This window comes from Dermacentor variabilis, chromosome 11 (assembly GCF_050947875.1).
Source record: "Dermacentor variabilis isolate Ectoservices chromosome 11, ASM5094787v1, whole genome shotgun sequence".
Lineage (NCBI taxonomy): Eukaryota > Metazoa > Arthropoda > Arachnida > Ixodida > Ixodidae > Dermacentor > Dermacentor variabilis.
In genome coordinates, this window is record NC_134578.1 from 45,153,126 (window position 1) to 45,170,345 (window position 17,220).

Sequence of the window (17,220 nt, forward strand, 5' to 3'; positions counted from 1 at the left end):
ATGGTGTCACGCGCGCCCAAGCAAACATGAGCACATCTCACTCGATGACCGCGCACACTCGCTGTCAAATGCTTGAATAAGAAAGCGCGGCAGCAGCTGCAGCGAGCGAACTGACCTTAATGTCGCCTCGAGCTTCAACGCTAACTAAGCGGCGAGAACACAGCGCACACAAAGCTATCAGCACTCGGTGCACTCTGTCCTCATCGTAGATCGCTTTCAAGATGGAGTCCGCACGGCCGCGCCATACGCTCCCGAAGTAGAACGCACCCCCCCTCCCCCCCCCCGCTTCCACAAGCCCCTTCCCCTCCATCCAGGTGCCTTACGCGAGATAGAAGACGGCGCGCTTTCTCCTCGATTTTCTCCCTTGCGCGCACAGATTGAGCTACAATCGTGGGCTCACGCTCGCACGCCTTCACATCAAAACGCCGACGACGACGGCAGAAATCTGTCTCAGTGATGACCCAACTGCTCTGCAAACTGCTTTCCCCGTTGCTTTTTCCTTCCGCAAAAATAAAAGCATTAAACTATACATCAAGCCACTCCACCGATGGGTCTCATGGAAATATACGCTGATTACAGATGCCAAAACTTATACGGCTATTCTCAGCTGGTTACATTTATCTCCGCTGCATCCTGTCTATCTGTCTGTCTGTCTGTCTGTATGTCTAGACAGACAGACAGACAGACAGACAGACAGACAGACAGACAGACAGACAGACAGACAGACAGACAGACAGACAGATAGATAGATAGATAGATAGATAGATAGATAGATAGATAGATAGATAGATAGATAGATAGATAGATAGATAGATAGATAGATAGATAGATAGATAGATAGATAGATAGATAGATAGATAGATCCCGTTTATGGAAAAAGGATCGAGTGCATAGGCAACGTGCATTTCTTTCCTGCCTAACATTTTTATCAACCTTCAACACCTACTTTGCGGCTCGCCCTCATCTCCACTTTCGTGCATTAATTCTCTTCTGGATTCTTTAGATAACGATTGCGCTTTTCCGGTCTCTACCGCGCTTAAGTGCATCATACTGTACTCATATATACTAAATCGTTTTCACGGCTTGTACCCAAAAGCGACAAAAATAATTTCCATTGCCAAAACTTCCCTTGTAACGTTTTGTCTTGAAGCACCAAGCCCTAGCACCAGGAGTGAAAGCGCTCTGCGTGGAGGTATTTATTTTATAATAATTTCTTTTCCGTCGGTATACAGCTCTAACTTTATTTTATAACGTGTTTTCATTCATTGCTATCATCAGCCGCATTCTGCGCGCCTGCTATTATGCTTGCCGCGAAATACCTTGTCTGATAACTGGAGGATGTCTGGGGACTGCGTAAATTATAAGCACCCGTAAACAGAGCAAGAGAAACACACAGTGGAGACATGGCTCTTCCAAATAACGTGCGTAGCGTGGCGTAAGAATGGAGGTCTAACTCACTAAAAAAAAAAAAGACAGGAAAGCAGGAGGTTTCACAAGCAGGAGGCTTCGGAAGCAGCAATTCACCGTAGCTATGCATTCATGCATAAGTGGTTTGACCATAGTGTCAAGGGTGACTTACTACGTGAAAATAAAAACAGTACAACAGGAGAGGGAGACTGAGAGAGAGAGAGAGAGAGAGAGAGAGAGACCGAGAGAAAGAAGAGTGAAAGTAATGTGGTCAGCCAGACAAGAGTGCGATTTACTACCCTACACTGACGCTAACGGAAAGGGAGCGAGAGAACGGAGGAAAAGAGTAAAGGAGTGAATACTGCGGGCACGTAGGACGGTGGAAGAGATTTTAAACGGTCACGGAGGCCAGTACACCTGGAAGAAATGAGTAGCACATGAATAGCTTCCTGGTCCGGCGATGGCTGTAGCCACGGTCCGGGAGTTTTCGTATGGGAAAATATTCTGGAGACCAGGCGGCTTATCACTGCCAGTATTTACAAAGATACAAAAGACGTATATCGAAGAATATGTAGGGGAGAGCTCGACATAATACCGTGTTGTCAGGCGAAATCGTTGTCAGGCAAAATTAGTAGCCCATCGGGAACAAGAGATCCGTACGGATCTCGAAACGTCATTTGGTTTTGATTAAGGTCAGTGACCTGCTTCTGTCGTAACAATATTGAATAACAGTGGTCACTACGAGCTGTGCGCCCAGACGCGTCACGATCGTGCGCATGATCCACTTTTGCGTTGCCGTGAGGTTGACGACCGGTAGCTAGGATTAGTCATCAGCCGCAGCAGCTGCGAAAATGAGTTCGCAGGACATCGCGAGGAAGCTGTCGCTGAAGAATCACGGCGCTTCTGTTCACTGCATGACATTCCGCAAACGTCCTGTATTTAACAGCGGCTCCTAATCTCGTGCTGCCTGTTGTGTTGCTTGCACATACAGCTACCAACTTTGCAAAAAGTGTTTCAGCGGCAATCTCGATCCCCTTCTTATTATTCTTCGTTCTTGCGTTAATACAGCGTCAGTCCTTGAGATATCCTTTGCTGCTGATATTGTTCATTGATAAATGCCAAATATAAAAGCTCGAAAATACCAGCGGTAACCGAACGACAACAACAGCAGAAACACAACAAATATCAAAAGACAAAGGTGTTTACAAAAGAGCGGGTGCGCATGTGTCTTGTTACGCCTTTGTGTAGAAAAATAAAGGAGTGGGAGAGGCACGACACGGCTTGGAATATGTTCGAACAGATTTTATGCGATGTCCGCGTGTCGCAGCTTTTCCCAGATGCGTGGCCTCTATAGGCTGTGTCCATTGTTCCCAGTCGCACGGAAAGTGCCATCTCCATGAGTCGGGTTGATCTCCGGCAAGTAATAGAACACCGACGTTCTGACAGAAGTCATCGTCGCAATGATCAATATTATTATCGTCGTTAGCACACTTGTATACAGCGCACCGTCTTCTTGCTTTCGTTTCTGTCGTGTCCGTACTTGAGGATTTTTTGTATCACATTACGGCACCAACTGGCCCACCTGTCCCTAATTTTGCGCTCGCACGCACACACACGCGCACACACATACAGGGTGTTTCAGCGAACACTTTCAAAAATCTTTAAAAAGTTGCCTGTGGCAGATGTCACAATTCTAGTTCATGAGCTGGCCTACTGGAAGCGACGGACAATACTTGCCAAAAAAATTCACCAATTAAATTTTTCACTAATTGCATTATGGCCCATAGTGCAATTTACAAATTATAGCCGCGGAGTTCGCAAGGCGGATCCATTTGGAACGAACTTTCTAATTGACACAAGTTTTGAGATATAAATTCCCGAACTTTGCAGAGAAATGTATTGGCCTTCCAGTTAATTTTTTAACAAAACGTCGATTCATGCACTGAAGCACATAAGTAACTGGAACGCCATGCATTTCTCCGCAAAGTTCGGGAATTTATGTCTCAAAACCGGTGTGAACTTGAAAATTCGTTCCAAATGGCTCCGCCTAGCGAAGCGCACTGCTAGAATTTGTGAATTGCAATATGGGTCATAAAATAGTTACCTTAAAATTAATTAGTGAATTCTTGTTAATTAGTCAATTTTGAGTATCAATTTATTTTTGCAAGCAGTGTCTGCCGTTTCAAGTAGACCAACACACAAACTATAATTGAGCTATCCGCTACAGGCAACCTTTAAAAAATTTTTGAAAGTGTTGGCTGAAACACCCTGTGCATGTACTTGCTAGAAAAGCCCCAATGACCTTCTGGCTATAAAAGCAATAGCAAGCGTGCTAAATTAATCGCTGCGAACAAAAGTGCACGGCGAGTCACCTGAGTACCTGTGCACATAAACAGAAAGGAGAAACGATGGACGACTCAGCTACAGAACAAAGGAGGGTCGAGGTGAACCCGCCAACGTACAGCGCATATAGCGAATTCCCTGAGCGCCAGCTTTTTGGAGCGCCGAACCCACTCGGCCAATTATATCTTTGCAGTAGGCAGTGAACGGCTCGCGTCCGCAGACCATTGTTCTCAGAGCCGAGTTTCCATGACCTTGGTGTTAAGTTTAGGGCGTCCGTGAGAGATGCATGAAAAGCGAACGCTTCTCTTGACGCAAAAGTATCGAGCAAAAAGAGGTGCCACAAGTCCTTTTCATCGAAGTGCGTGTTTGGTGAATTAAGATTGCCTGGAAGCTCGGCAAAGTATCGTCAATCCGTCCGTGAGAATGAAGTTAGGACCGAGATACCGTACGTTGAGTCAGTATTAGCTGCTCCGTGACAGGAAGACAACGGATACGAACGGAGTGAACACACAGATCACTCTGTGTGGTCACTTCGTTTCCGCGAGTTGTCTTCCTCACACGATGCTACTAACAATGAATCAACGCCAGCTATTTCGAATTTCAGTTCTTATGCACATTGCGCGCCATGTTGTGAAGTTCGCGTAAGTGTCGTCAATAACTCCCCTTCGCTCGCTTTGTACTTGATGACGTCATGGCTGAGATGAACTGTCGTTATTGCCGCTTTGTTAGCCACGTCCTACGACTTGTTCCAACTGCAGTGCCGACGAACGGTCACTGTGGTGTTGTCAGAAAGAACGTTCGCACAGTAGTCTCCAAAGGTTACGACGCGCGAGATAGAATTTCGTAAACGGGGCGGCCCGAATTCTCAATGCTTTACGTTCCAAGCATTCTCGACCATCGGCCCCCTAGCTTCGCGGTAATATTTCGGTATTAGATTTAATGGCAGGTGCTCTTACGAAATATTCTAGCGTAACAACTTTTATGCTGGTCCAAAACATACCTTTGGTTTCATTCAAAGAGCAACCGTTATTGGCAGACCGTATCACAAGCCCGGGTGCTCAATCAAACGTGAAGTCAGAAATGACAGTTAATGATGGCAAATGCGTTTGAGTTGCCTTTCACGATGGTCATTTTAATCTTAACATTACCTTGACGACTTTCGCGCATCTGCATGCTTCGTTTTAGCGAGCGTGTACGAATCCACCGGCGAAAGAATAGGACGCACTTGTTTTCGGGCTATACGCTGAACTACACGGTAGCCCTTGAATTCTCGCAGACATTTCTTTGCAAATAGCTGCAGTATAGTTGCAATAAAGGAAAGAAATTAACACTGTGCAAAGACACTCGCGGTTACAGTAAATATTTAGCAGTGAGACAGAAAAAAAACATGTGCGTTTTGGTAATTGTATCCATAGATTGTGGTGAGTTTCGAAAATGTTGCGACAACACCGTCACCGAATTATCCACAACAGCAACCGCATCTTGTTTTGTACGCCTTACGCAAATGCTTATAAGGTTACACAAATGCCTCAGTAAAACAAGACTATGCATGCATAACTATGGCAAACAAATGTGCTGAAGAAGCAACCCAAAAGCGCTTACATTTTCAGGCATATGCAACTTGTATAACGCTGAAAGCAGGCTATTGACGTGGAAAGAGGGCATAGCGTGTAAAGCAGGGTCTGTTGCTTCTTGTTTTCTGTCGGTAATAGGCAAAAGCACCAGCACACAATGCAGCTGGTGAAACCATATATATATATATATATATATATATATATATATATATATATATATATATATATATATATATATATATATATATATATATATATATATATATATATATATATGAACAGCGTGTTTTCAAAGTCGACTTTCGCTCGGGAAAAACTGAAACTTGTGATATAACACCCAATTTACTTTCTCACTTATGCAAAAGCGCTTGCTGAAAACGTTTGTTGAAAACAATTGTCGTCGTTGGTGGAAAGATTGATGGCGCATGAGAGGATATCGAATCCAAGGGTCTTGCTGATGTAACGCAAATAAGAAACAATTAGGTAATGTGAAACCTCGAAAAATCCCCCCAAAATAGCGATTTGAATAGTGCAAAACATGGCGGCCATGAGGTGTTACCAGGCTCCCACAGTTTTCGTACTTCCGGCGCTTGCAGTGCGCGAAAGCACGGCCTTCGAGATTGGCTTTTGTCACTCGGAGAAAGCGGTTGCTGGGTGCGCGGTTTGGGCACCACGTGTTCATTAAGAGTTCGAAATCGCATCACCACCTAATTCACGCTTAGAACTTCTCTTCGTCAGGGCCCACATGAAAAGAAGTATCCCTGCCCAAACGTTGACACCTGGTTAACGCTTCCCTTGCACTTTTAAAAAACGTTTGCACCATTTGGGGACCATCTTGTCCCACAACAATAATCGTCACCTGTCTCAACCACATTCTGTGGTGTTAGGCTGCTGAGCACGAGGTCGCGGGATCGAATCTCGGTCACGGCGGCCGCATTTCGATGGGGGCGAAAGGCGAAAACACCCGTGCACTTAGATTTAGGTGCACGTTAAAGAACCCCAGGTGGTCGAAATTTCCGGAGTCCTCCACTACGGAGTGCCTCATAATCAGAAAGTGGTTTTGGCACGTAAAGCCCCATAATTTAATTTTTTTTACCACATTACTTTTTTTAACGCTGCAAACCCGGTATTTCAAAGTCACGAACGGCATGATGTTATCAGCGTGACATAGCATTCACGACAGGAAAGTAGCGAGCGTCGAGTTTTCAGGAAAGGAAACGCAAGCAAAGAGGATGACGATTATTGTTGTGGGACAAGATAAGCCCCAAAGGTGTGAACCTTTTTTTGAGCGTGTACTCGCCAATTCCTCACTCTAAAAAAAAAAGTTTACACCCGTCGGGGCTTATCGTATCCCCAAAGAATAATCGTCATCTGCCTTGACTGCGTTTCCTCTCTTGAAAACTCGGCGCTCGCTACTTTCCTGTCAAGACTGCTGTGACAAGCTGATAACGCACAAACCGTTCGTGACTTCGAAGTACCGAGCTCGCAGCGTTAAAGAAAGGAAATGCGGGCGAGAGAGATGATAAATATCGTTTGGGGACAAAATGCAGCACAAAGGGTGTACACTTTTGTAGAGTGGTAATCAGCTGCGGACGCAAACAACATATCCCCTTCCGCCACTAATTACAATGAACGGACGACAAATCTCCCAAAGTTACATGATTCCATTCTAAGGCCTTGGAGAGACCGTTGCGAGAAACTGGAGATGCTAGGATGATTCTTTGTACGTTTTCGAGTAAGTCGTCATAATTACAGAATACCCGAATCTTTATTTAGTATGCTGCCGTGATGTTGTGTTTCTTTTTCTTTACGAAAAGAATATGCTCATCCACTCGAACAAGTTAATCGTTGGCCACAGGCCTCGAAGGAAAACCTAATCCTTCCGCAATCGCTGACAGTACCCCGCACGTCAAATATAACCTAAAAGGTGGCCGTGGCTTCAGTAAATTGGTGGTCTGCAGAAAGGCCCAGCTCGCGGAAGTGGAATGCAGCCTCATTGAGTGAGAAGAGGGTTCAATTTACGGTAAGCGTAAGGTGCATGTTTTTCTCTGTCTTGCCACCACAAGACCGAACTGGCACACATACACAAAAAAAAAGGCACCTTGCGTACACAATGCGTACACTGTGTCTGAAGGGGACACCAAAAATTAGGCAACATGAGTGTTTCTGAATATGCACTGTATAAGCGTACAGTAGCTGATCATAACCTGCAGTATGCACTTTTAGCTTCAATAGCAAGTTAACTACTTGAAAAAAAAATATTTTTAAAATCACTTTCGGGCCAGTTTCAGGTGTCCAATTCTTGTATAAAACAGGCCTTCATAGCTATAAATCGAGACCTAAGCTAATGAAAGAGTCGGTCGCCAAAGGACTCGACAAATGTTGTAAAGAAACATGCTGCACAGTCTTCTTTTGCCTACGGAATAAGTGTGCTGAGGATAACGAAATGAGAAATATACCGCACGTTCACAAAGCACCACGGGGTTCCGTCTCCACGCGCGATGAAGTTCCTGTAAGGTCCACTCACCTACGATATCCCGGCGTTCAGGTGCACGTGGGCTATTCCTTCGGAATTTCGGCGAAGGGGATCGAACTCTGCATAGCGAATCCCTCAAGCGCGCTCGAGCGACTCGGAGTTTCCCGGCGAGCACGAGCCACTCAAGCTCCGCACTCCGAAATCCGCCAAGCCAAGCCGACCGGAATGTTGCTTCCAGACGCTCTCTAGACGAGCTCACGAGGTCCACACATTTGTGAGCCGCATCGCACAAACACTGGATATGTCATTTTTCTTGTTCTCCCGACTTCAAGTACGCGCCAACGTGACAAATAAATAAGAAAAAAGAAAGCCGCACTGCTCTCGGTATTCGCGAAGTTTGCTTTTGTCGACGAATACCTCAAGTGCACACGACATTAACCGTTCACAGAGTTAAAGAAAAAGCGTCTGTCGACAAGAGGGCTGCAGCTCGACGAAGGAAAAAAAAAAAGAAAGCAAGGAGGACGGCAGCGCGGGCAGCGCGGCAAGGCGGCTGCGTGGGACTGTATGACGCACGGCGCAGGCAAAAAAAAAAGCACGCCGAGCTCGCTAGCGTCGCGCTGTTGAAACCGATAGCCGCGACACTGAAGCCGGGTTCCAAGCCGCAGCGCTTTTTCCAACTGTCGCGGCGGCGGCGACCGTCATCCAAACAGTGTCGGCCCAGGCACGTTCGGGGAAAGAAAGAAAACAATGGAGAGAGGGAAATCAAGAGCGAAAGAGAATGATATAAAGCCGAGGGAAACGCTACTCTGTCATCTCGCCCTCGGCTCTAGCTTTTGTTTTTTTCTTTCTGTTGTGTTCCATGTCGCCGAGGTAAAAAACAAAAAGAAAGTGCTGAACGCTAGCGACCGCAGCGCCATAGTGCCGATGTTTACTTTGCGGCTTTGCTAAAAGCTTGGGCAGGCCTTGTCGGTTCTCGGTTCGCTCGGCTGTCCGCCGTTCCCTCCCGTGCTGAGATTTCAAAGACGTCCCTCCCTTTCAAGCGCATAATTTCGATCAGTTCCCGCCTTGGAATGGGGATTGCCGCGTTTTGCATGCTTGTGTTCTCCCGTGCCCTATTCCGGCTGCCACTTCATGCAGCCGTCGCTCGCTGGCGGTTTTGCACGAATATTCGAAATGGGACGCGGTGCAGCTTTCGCGTTGCGAATCTCGGAGGCTGGAAGTGAAGTAGCATTTCACGGGGACGCCGGCTGTGGGAGCGATGAAGAGCAGACGGCTAACACATGCGGCGCATTCTCCGAAAAACGTTCTCAATTCTTTTCTTCCTCAAAGGCGCTGAGCACAAAGTATTTCCGCTACCACGCTCTAATTGGGAACGCGATTTACTTTCCTGGCTTTACCATTAGACAGTGTTAGTACTGCGTCATGACGGTACGTACACAGTACGCAAGCGCTTTGAGCAACGTAGGAGCGTTCGCCACGACAGAGCTTTTAGTACTGGGAAATGCCTACGTGCGCAAGCAGGCGAGCCTTGTTAGACGCCGGGCGCGTCGGAGCGCGTTGGCCGCGTCTGCTAGTGCGTCGATCCATTGATACGTAACGTACACAGCATTAAAACTGTCTATTACTAAGCGCAACTACGACCTCAATTGATACTTATAAGCTTTGCGTGAATGAATGTTCTATTTTTGCGAATTAAACAGGCAAGTAATTTTCTCACGGGCAATGTACTTTAAGCTACATTAGTCCTCTCGACTCCTCTTCCTAATTCTTTAGATCCTAATTTTTCTAAATCTAATCCCTATCCTAATTCTGTGAAACTGCCTTCAATAAAGCATGAGCATTGCTGCACTGTCAACCTTGAAGTTCTGAGTGTTGTTGCGATGAGGCGCGGTCATGTGCTACGATGATATACCATCAGCATACACTGAACCGTGAACAGGAAATAATTGATCAGAGCGAGCGCCTGTTACGGCTAATTATGTGAAAGGGTGACCTGTATTGTCTCTGTGGTCGGCTTTCAGGCACGGAGTAGTCCCTAGTGTGCAATTTTGAGTTCGAACTTGGACATTGCTACAAATGCAGGTGAGTCCTCAAACGTAACAACGCATTGGAGTAGTTTCGGTATTGTTCGCGTTCGAACTTATGCTGACAGTGCACAAACCGTCTTTAGTGTACTCTTGCGTGATGCGATGACTGTATCATTAAACATAGCGCACCGTACACCCACTTCATATTGGTATACTCAATGAAAACCTAATAATTCAGTACGAACTTTCCCCATGAGACTGTACTGCACCCACACTCTATGAGGCCCGGATCTTCAGAACAAGATTTTCGAGAAACGCCGATAGTGATGACACTCCACCCCAGCCATGAGGTGACCTAAATAAGTTGACGTAAATGCTGACTTATCATACAAGTTATATGAGTTGGGCAGCGGTGTGTTTGCCATTGCATCCTTGGGCAGTAACACTAGGCGTAACTTTGGCAAGCGGTGATATTCATTATTCTTATTATTATTTGCCTGCACTTGTATGCGGCATAATGTTTAAGTGAAATTACATGTGCGCAATCTTCCGTACGCAAATAGTTTGCTGAAGTATATTTATCTTAACATGCCTTGTTGTTAGTATGGCGGCGCTATAGTGAGAACCTAATGGCATTTGTGAAAGTGATGCACAAACTTTTTTACTGAATCATTACGTTTTATCTTTCAACATTGCGCAGTCTAGTGCCGAGAGTGTAAAGACTGAAGGAAAGTAAATCCAGCTAGAGTTGACGTGCACATTATGCTCATTTTAGCTGCCCTGAACCAGAGCACAGGTTTTGAGACCAGGAAATCGAAATCGCGTGCTTGGCGGAACGAGTCCGGCATTCTTCCCACTCGTTCGTAGCCGCTTTGCTCATTTTCGGCACGGTGGCTCGCGCAATCGCCCATATATAGCAACTCGCGTGCCTTCCGGTCGTCTTGAGCAATTGTGCTCTCAGAAGCCCCGCCGAAGAAAAAAAGAAATGGGACGGCTTCTCTCCATACAAACAGGAGCAAAATGTTTCAGAAAGCTTTCACGTTTACGTGTCGTTTTCATGAGCCCTAAAAAAAAAACTGATGGTGAAAAGTAAGGAACCATTTATGGCAGAACAAATATCCTTTTGCTCCCACGGTAGCGCAGTATAGAGCTTCACGAAGAGGAACTGCCTCCTAAGGTAGTCTCGCTGGCTTTTTGCAGCTCTCTAGAAACTACATTTGTTTCGAGTGCAAATAAATAAATATTATTAATAATAAATAATAATAATAAATAATAATAACTTCATTCAAATCAATGTACGAGACTGGTATGCGACCAAACAAAAACCAATAAACTATGGTGCATACCACCGCAGGAGCGACAAAGCCGGGCCCCTCCCGGCTCGGGCGCGCGCCATCCCTACCCCCCCCCCCCCCCCCCCCCCCGCGTGCCGACGACACAGCCATGAGCATCCACAAGCGGAAAGGCTTAGTTGCTGTGCAAACTGCTAAGTGTCGCCCATGACGGGAGCCCCGCCCACCGCCAGCGAGGCAGGACGCATGCGAGACAAGACCCGTGACCTCCCTCCAACGGCAGCCCGCGCACATGCATGCTTGTGATAAGAATACATGAAACGGTTTTACACATGAAAGAATTGGTTAAACATGGTACCGCTTTAGATGTTTGCAGAACGGTAGCACGTAATTATTATTCAATCAACGTAGCAAGAATGTATACTGATACGCTATAGATACACTTAATGTACAGTATGTCGAGTACGAACAAGGGTACACCGGCATTTACACTCATATTACTATACATCCTTACACACATACATAGAAACAACAAGGAAGCATAACAGCAACGCTGTATCCAGTTGTTGACATCGTTATAATTTTCGTTTAAGACTAATCAGTTTAGATCAGAAAGAAATAATCCTTTACCATGGTATTAAAATAAACTGACTGCTTAATGTTTGTAGGAAGCGAGTTCCATATATTGACACCTATATGATGTATGCGTCGCTGACCGTAATTGTTGTGATATATCGGGAGCAGAAATTTCTCGAGAAAGGCTGGTCGACTGTTAAATCTCGATCCATTGAAGATAGTGGCAAGAAATGGCTTGTTGCATCTCGCTATCGATCACTGCAGTAATAAGGCAACGCGGTAATCACCCAGGTACGATAGTGACATGACTCCGTTCGCAAAAAAGAGACTTCTTGACGGTGTAGTAAAGCTAGCGTAGTTGATTATCCGTAAAGCTCTTTTCTGAAGCCGTACTATAGGCTCTAAGTATCTCTTTTTAGGTAAATCCCCAGGCTTCAATACAATAGGCTAAGTGAGATTGAACGAGACAAAAGGATAAGGTTCTCAACGTTTCGAAACTGAAATTACTCCGCGCGTTTGTCAGTACGAAGCATGCGGAAGCGAGCTCACCACACATCCTGTCGAGATGAGACTTTAAGTCCAGAGCCGAATCGAGGGTTACCCCTATGTAGAGCACTGAGTCGACTTTTTCTATTTCGCCATGGCCTCGATTTTTCTGTTTTGCCAATGCGGCATGGCTGCTCAAAAGGCTTTTTTTTTAACGGGGACTAAAAATAACAATTTCGGCTTTATTTGTATTTAAGTAAAGCCAGTTACTTTCAAACCATTTGATAATGTATTGAAGGTCATTGTTGATTGTTTTAAATGCGTCATTTAAAGATTTGCTACTGACCACAAGAGCTGTGTCATCAGCATACATGAAGGCATGTGCTTCATTTAGGCAGTCTGGAAGGTCGTTGATGGATATTGCAAATTACGTTAGGCCAAGTACCTATCCTTGTGGTACGCCCATAGTAATGTCAGAGAGACTTGAGATGTGCTGATCAATGAGTTCTGCATGTTTACGGCCATCGAGATAGCTCTTTAAAAAGTCTGTGGAAATGCCTCGACATCCAAGTCCTTCTCATCTCATGAAAAAAAAAGTAATATTCGACAAGGTCAAGTGCATTTCTTAAATCTAAAAATACTTCTATTGATTTTTGTTGTTGTTCAAGGCTTCATCGATTATATCAGTTAAAGACAAAATAGCCGTAGTTGTCGATCGAGACTTCTGAAAACCGTGTTGACGCGGGGACAGGTTGTTATATTTATATAGAAATTTTGTTATTCTACTAGCCAGTAGTTTCTCAAAAGTTATGTTTATGCAGTTCATTACCGATGTAGGTCGAGAATTGCCTAAATCATTGTGGTTCCCACTCCTATAACTAGGCGTCCCTCTTGCTACATTTAATACTTCCGGGTATGCGATCGTGTAAAATGCTCTGTTAAAGAATGTAGCGAGAGTAGGTGGCAAGATGTTTCTATTATTTTTCAGTACGGACGCTGCAATACCATCGAAACCAGTTGCCTTTCTTCTGTCTCATATATTTGTAGTTGCTGTTACTTCCTGGATTGAAATATCTATGCAGCCAAAGGAACAAGAATTACAGGCAGGCAAAGATGGCTCGAACCTACTTCGCATGCAAAAAAGAAGTTCAGTTCAAACCGTACAAAAATAATGGTTAAATTCTTCACTTACTGATGAAGTATCGCATTCCGTAGTTATCGATGGCAGAATTCGCTTTGAAACTGTAGGTTTATTAATCGAGTTTATAGTAGCCCATAACCTTTTCAGATTGTGAGATGACGCGTTGATCTGGTTCCTGTAATAAAGCTTCTTCTGTATTCGCATTGTTGCCAAAGCTTTGTTGCTGTGCTGCTTATCTTGGTTGAAGTAGTACGTGTTGCCTCAATGTTGTGTCACTTTAGTATGCCAATAATCTCGCGCTTTCATTAGGTTCAGTACGCTCTGTGTGATCCAATGAAATACTAGTTGCTTGTATCCTGATTTCGCTTTTACTAGAGTGCACTCTGTAATTGTTCCTTTAAGTCTTTCTAGAACAGTCCATCTTAGCGTTTAAGTCGTCCAAGTCAGAGGACGACATGTACGGAAATGACAGTGACAGTTTTTCACAATCAATTCGCTTTGTTGTTCCGGAGGAACTTGTCCGGTTAAAATATGTGTCTTCAAGACGACATAAGAACGCAATCGGTAAGTGCTCAGCAGGACGTGTATCGTGGGCTCCATAAAGGCTTTCAGCGGCAGTAAAGTTACATAAGATGTGATCAAGGCAAGTTGAGCTATGGCTCGTAATTTGTGTGGGCACAATGACAAGATTACTAAACTCATACGAAGAGAGTAAATTTGTATATTCAGCGTGTCTGCTACTAAGAGTGTCAACATTCATGTCGCCGACTATAACGGCTTTCTTGGTATTTTCGTTCAGGTAAATGAGAACATATTCAAGGTCATTTAAAAACAAGCTACAATCAATATGCAGGGGACGGCATACGACACCAATTATGACATTGTCCACCTCTACACAAACATCGAGCGTAAGCTAGTCGGTCTAGTCAAAGAAAAATAAAGCCTGGAACCGTATAAGTTTCTAATATAGAATCCAACCCCTCCTCCCCTGTTTGAAGAAATTCTAGGACACAAGATAAAAACGTAATCTGGAATGTTATAACCTTCGCCAGGCTTTAGCCAAGTATCCATAACGGCTATGACGTCATACATGCTATTGCACTGTGCCAACAGTGTAAGAAGAGCATCAACATGTTTTATAAGCTTCTCACATTGCATTGAAGCAGTGAGTGTGGTATATGTAATCTACGAGAGTTATCAACAGAAGAAGTCGTCAGCATATTTGGGATATTATGCCACGTGGTCTAGGTCAGTCATCGTGAAGATGCGGAGGACATCGGAGTTCTCCGCTTTCCCCATGAATATTTGTTCTCTGGATGCCCAAGCATATTTCCCGTTCTGTTGCTTCTTTGCAGCAATCGCCTTTGCGAGCAAGAGTTTATACTTCGTGCAAAAGTGCTCCTTTATGAACGTTGGTGTACGTTCTGTCAGGCCAAAATCGGCTGAGTAAGACGGGCTTTTTTGCACATTGAAGCAAGTTGTGACGGAGTGCGCAGGACTTTAATTTGGGTAATAACGTTAGATTGATCTAGCATCTTATGAAGTTTCACCAAGAATTGTACTTGTAGAAAATATATTCTTGGCGATTTCCCCCCCCCGCTATCCAGCACCAAAAATGAGTTATTTAACGCACCAGATCTTCGAAAATTGGACTGGCCACCAAACGTAGTTCGCCTCGCTTTTTGTGTTGTCTCGGAACAGTGATCGGCTTGAACTTTGAAATACCAGATCTTCATAAAGACGACCGGCTCTGAAATACTGTCGTACGTAAATCCGTCTGCGGTTTTGAAATTTCGAGATCTTTGAAATTTGGGAGAATAATAAAACAGTCACGTAATCTTCGCTTAATTTCTGCATTCTAGCTTTAAAAACCTACTGAACGAAGATTTTTATTGCACATCAGTACATTTATGGATATTTAGGGTGAGACTGCGATGCATCGCAGGGTCTTGCACAGATCAGGCTTCCTCAATGCTTCCCCTGTTAGCTATCTTCTTTTACCTCTGCATTACTCTTTAGTTGTCATGCTTGTGCTAATAGTAATAATTATTTATTGTCCGTTCTGTATGCTTCATTTGCTCAACTATGCGGCTTTGTGTACAACAGCCGACTCGGCAAGCACTGCACTAAATTTGATTAAGTTCGTGGCATCTATATGAAAATTCTGAAATCTAGTGACCGTTGATTAAAACTTTTTCTGGGCGAATTGGTGCATACTTGACATAAAAATTGTTACAGCGCAAACACAATCAACCACAAAGTATCAAGGACGAGACGCAAGCGCTGTGTCTCGTCCTTGATACTTGGTGGTTGCATGTGTTTGCGCTGTAACAATTTTTTATGTCTAGTGACCATTAGGAGACAATTTTGAATTGAGGCTGTCGATCTTTTATTAAAAATTGGTCAAAATCGCAAGTTTTCAGGAAACGAAACTGTCAAATTTATAATCCTGTAACTCAACAATGAAAAACGATATTACATTTGTGTGACTTGATTCTAATAAAGCATTTATAGCGGACATCTGTGCCACTGCTTCTCGATCACTGGGTTACCTGCGACGTAACCTTCGGAACTCACCTACACTTCTCCGCAAACTGGCCTGTTAAATTATTTGTTCGCCCTCGACTTGAGTTTGCCGCTCCAGTCTTGTCTCCCCTCCAAAATCGCTTAATTAACATGCTGGAATCAATCCAAAATAGAGCCGCACGTTTCATTTGCCGGAATTATGCCTACCGTTCTAGCATAACTCCAATAAAGATTCACCTTTCACTTCACCTGCTAAGTGTTCGTCGCGATATAGCCATTGTGCCATTATTTAATAAATACGCCCACCACACTAACAAACGCTCTCTACACCTAGAAACTTCATCGCACACGTCGCACCGGTTACACAATCATCATAGCTTCATGCGCATCTAGGGTAAAACAGAAGAATTTAACTCGTCTGCAATTCCACGTGCCATTCCACTCTGGAACAGCCTCCCCGACAACATAGTTGCGGAAACTGACCGTGAAAAATTTAGGCACTCACTCAACTCGCTTAGCCCTTGTTAACCATTAATATCACGCTCACTGTATTGTCTTATCTTTTCTACCTTTTTTCGTGCACTGTAATAAGTTTGTTACAAACTTATAGAGTTTCTTCTCATTGAACTCATAATAATATTGAATTCAGCTAATATGTTTCTGTAATTTTTCGGCTGTGCTCTTGGCTGCTGTTTTTTTTTCATATTGTTACTATATTGTATGCACTTACTGGATTCGATGCCCCCCTTGCTCAATCCCCATGTGGGGGCCTTGTAAGGTATCTTACAAATAAAAATAAGTAAAATTGATGTAGAATACATGTCTCTCAAATATAACACTAAATTGTGAGTCTGACGTTTTCAAAGCCCTTATAAATAATTAACAAATTCACGTCATATATATATTTATATACCCAATTTGTCCACCTTGTGCGCTCTAACGTGTGCAGTTTACAGGACAGCGATATGTGTTCTATGTGGAGAGCTACGAATTTTAAACTTCATGCTTCTCTCTTTTCAAGCCTACGAAGTTTTGAAAATTTCTTTGAAACTATCACAACTGAGATCAAGATTTCGCTTCTGGCCGTCAGTACAATTTAACATTCTCTCTGAAATGCCACAAGTCTCTATAAGATCGCTCCAGTGGATGTATCAGAAAAGCATTTCTGTATATTAAATGTAATTCAACAGGCGGCATCGCAGTTCGGCCAGAACCAATTGCTTCCTCTCAACAGGAACAACCTAACTATTATTTGTCGCTAGTTGACGTCATGAGCGAAATCTGTAACTTGGCGTTACCAAAAGGTTTTTGTGAAATAATTTTTTTTTATTTTCACGTTTACGTAACAATTATTTTTCAAAAGAATAATTTT

At 44.0% G+C, this 17,220-nt stretch overlaps 1 protein-coding gene across 2 annotated transcripts in view; it reads right to left on the reverse strand.

Annotated features, from left to right (window-relative positions):
* Positions 1-17,220, reverse strand: part of Syt1 (Synaptotagmin 1) — a 180,758-nt gene that overhangs the window by 115,944 nt on the left and 47,594 nt on the right. The window contains exon 1 of one of the 2 annotated variants that reach the window (XM_075674273.1): positions 7,852-8,471. The exons of the other annotated variant lie outside the window; for it this stretch is intronic. The gene's annotated coding sequence lies outside the window, so the exon portion shown is untranslated. Of the gene's footprint in view, positions 1-7,851; positions 8,472-17,220 lie in introns of those variants that run through there. 2 annotated transcript variants of the gene reach the window in all.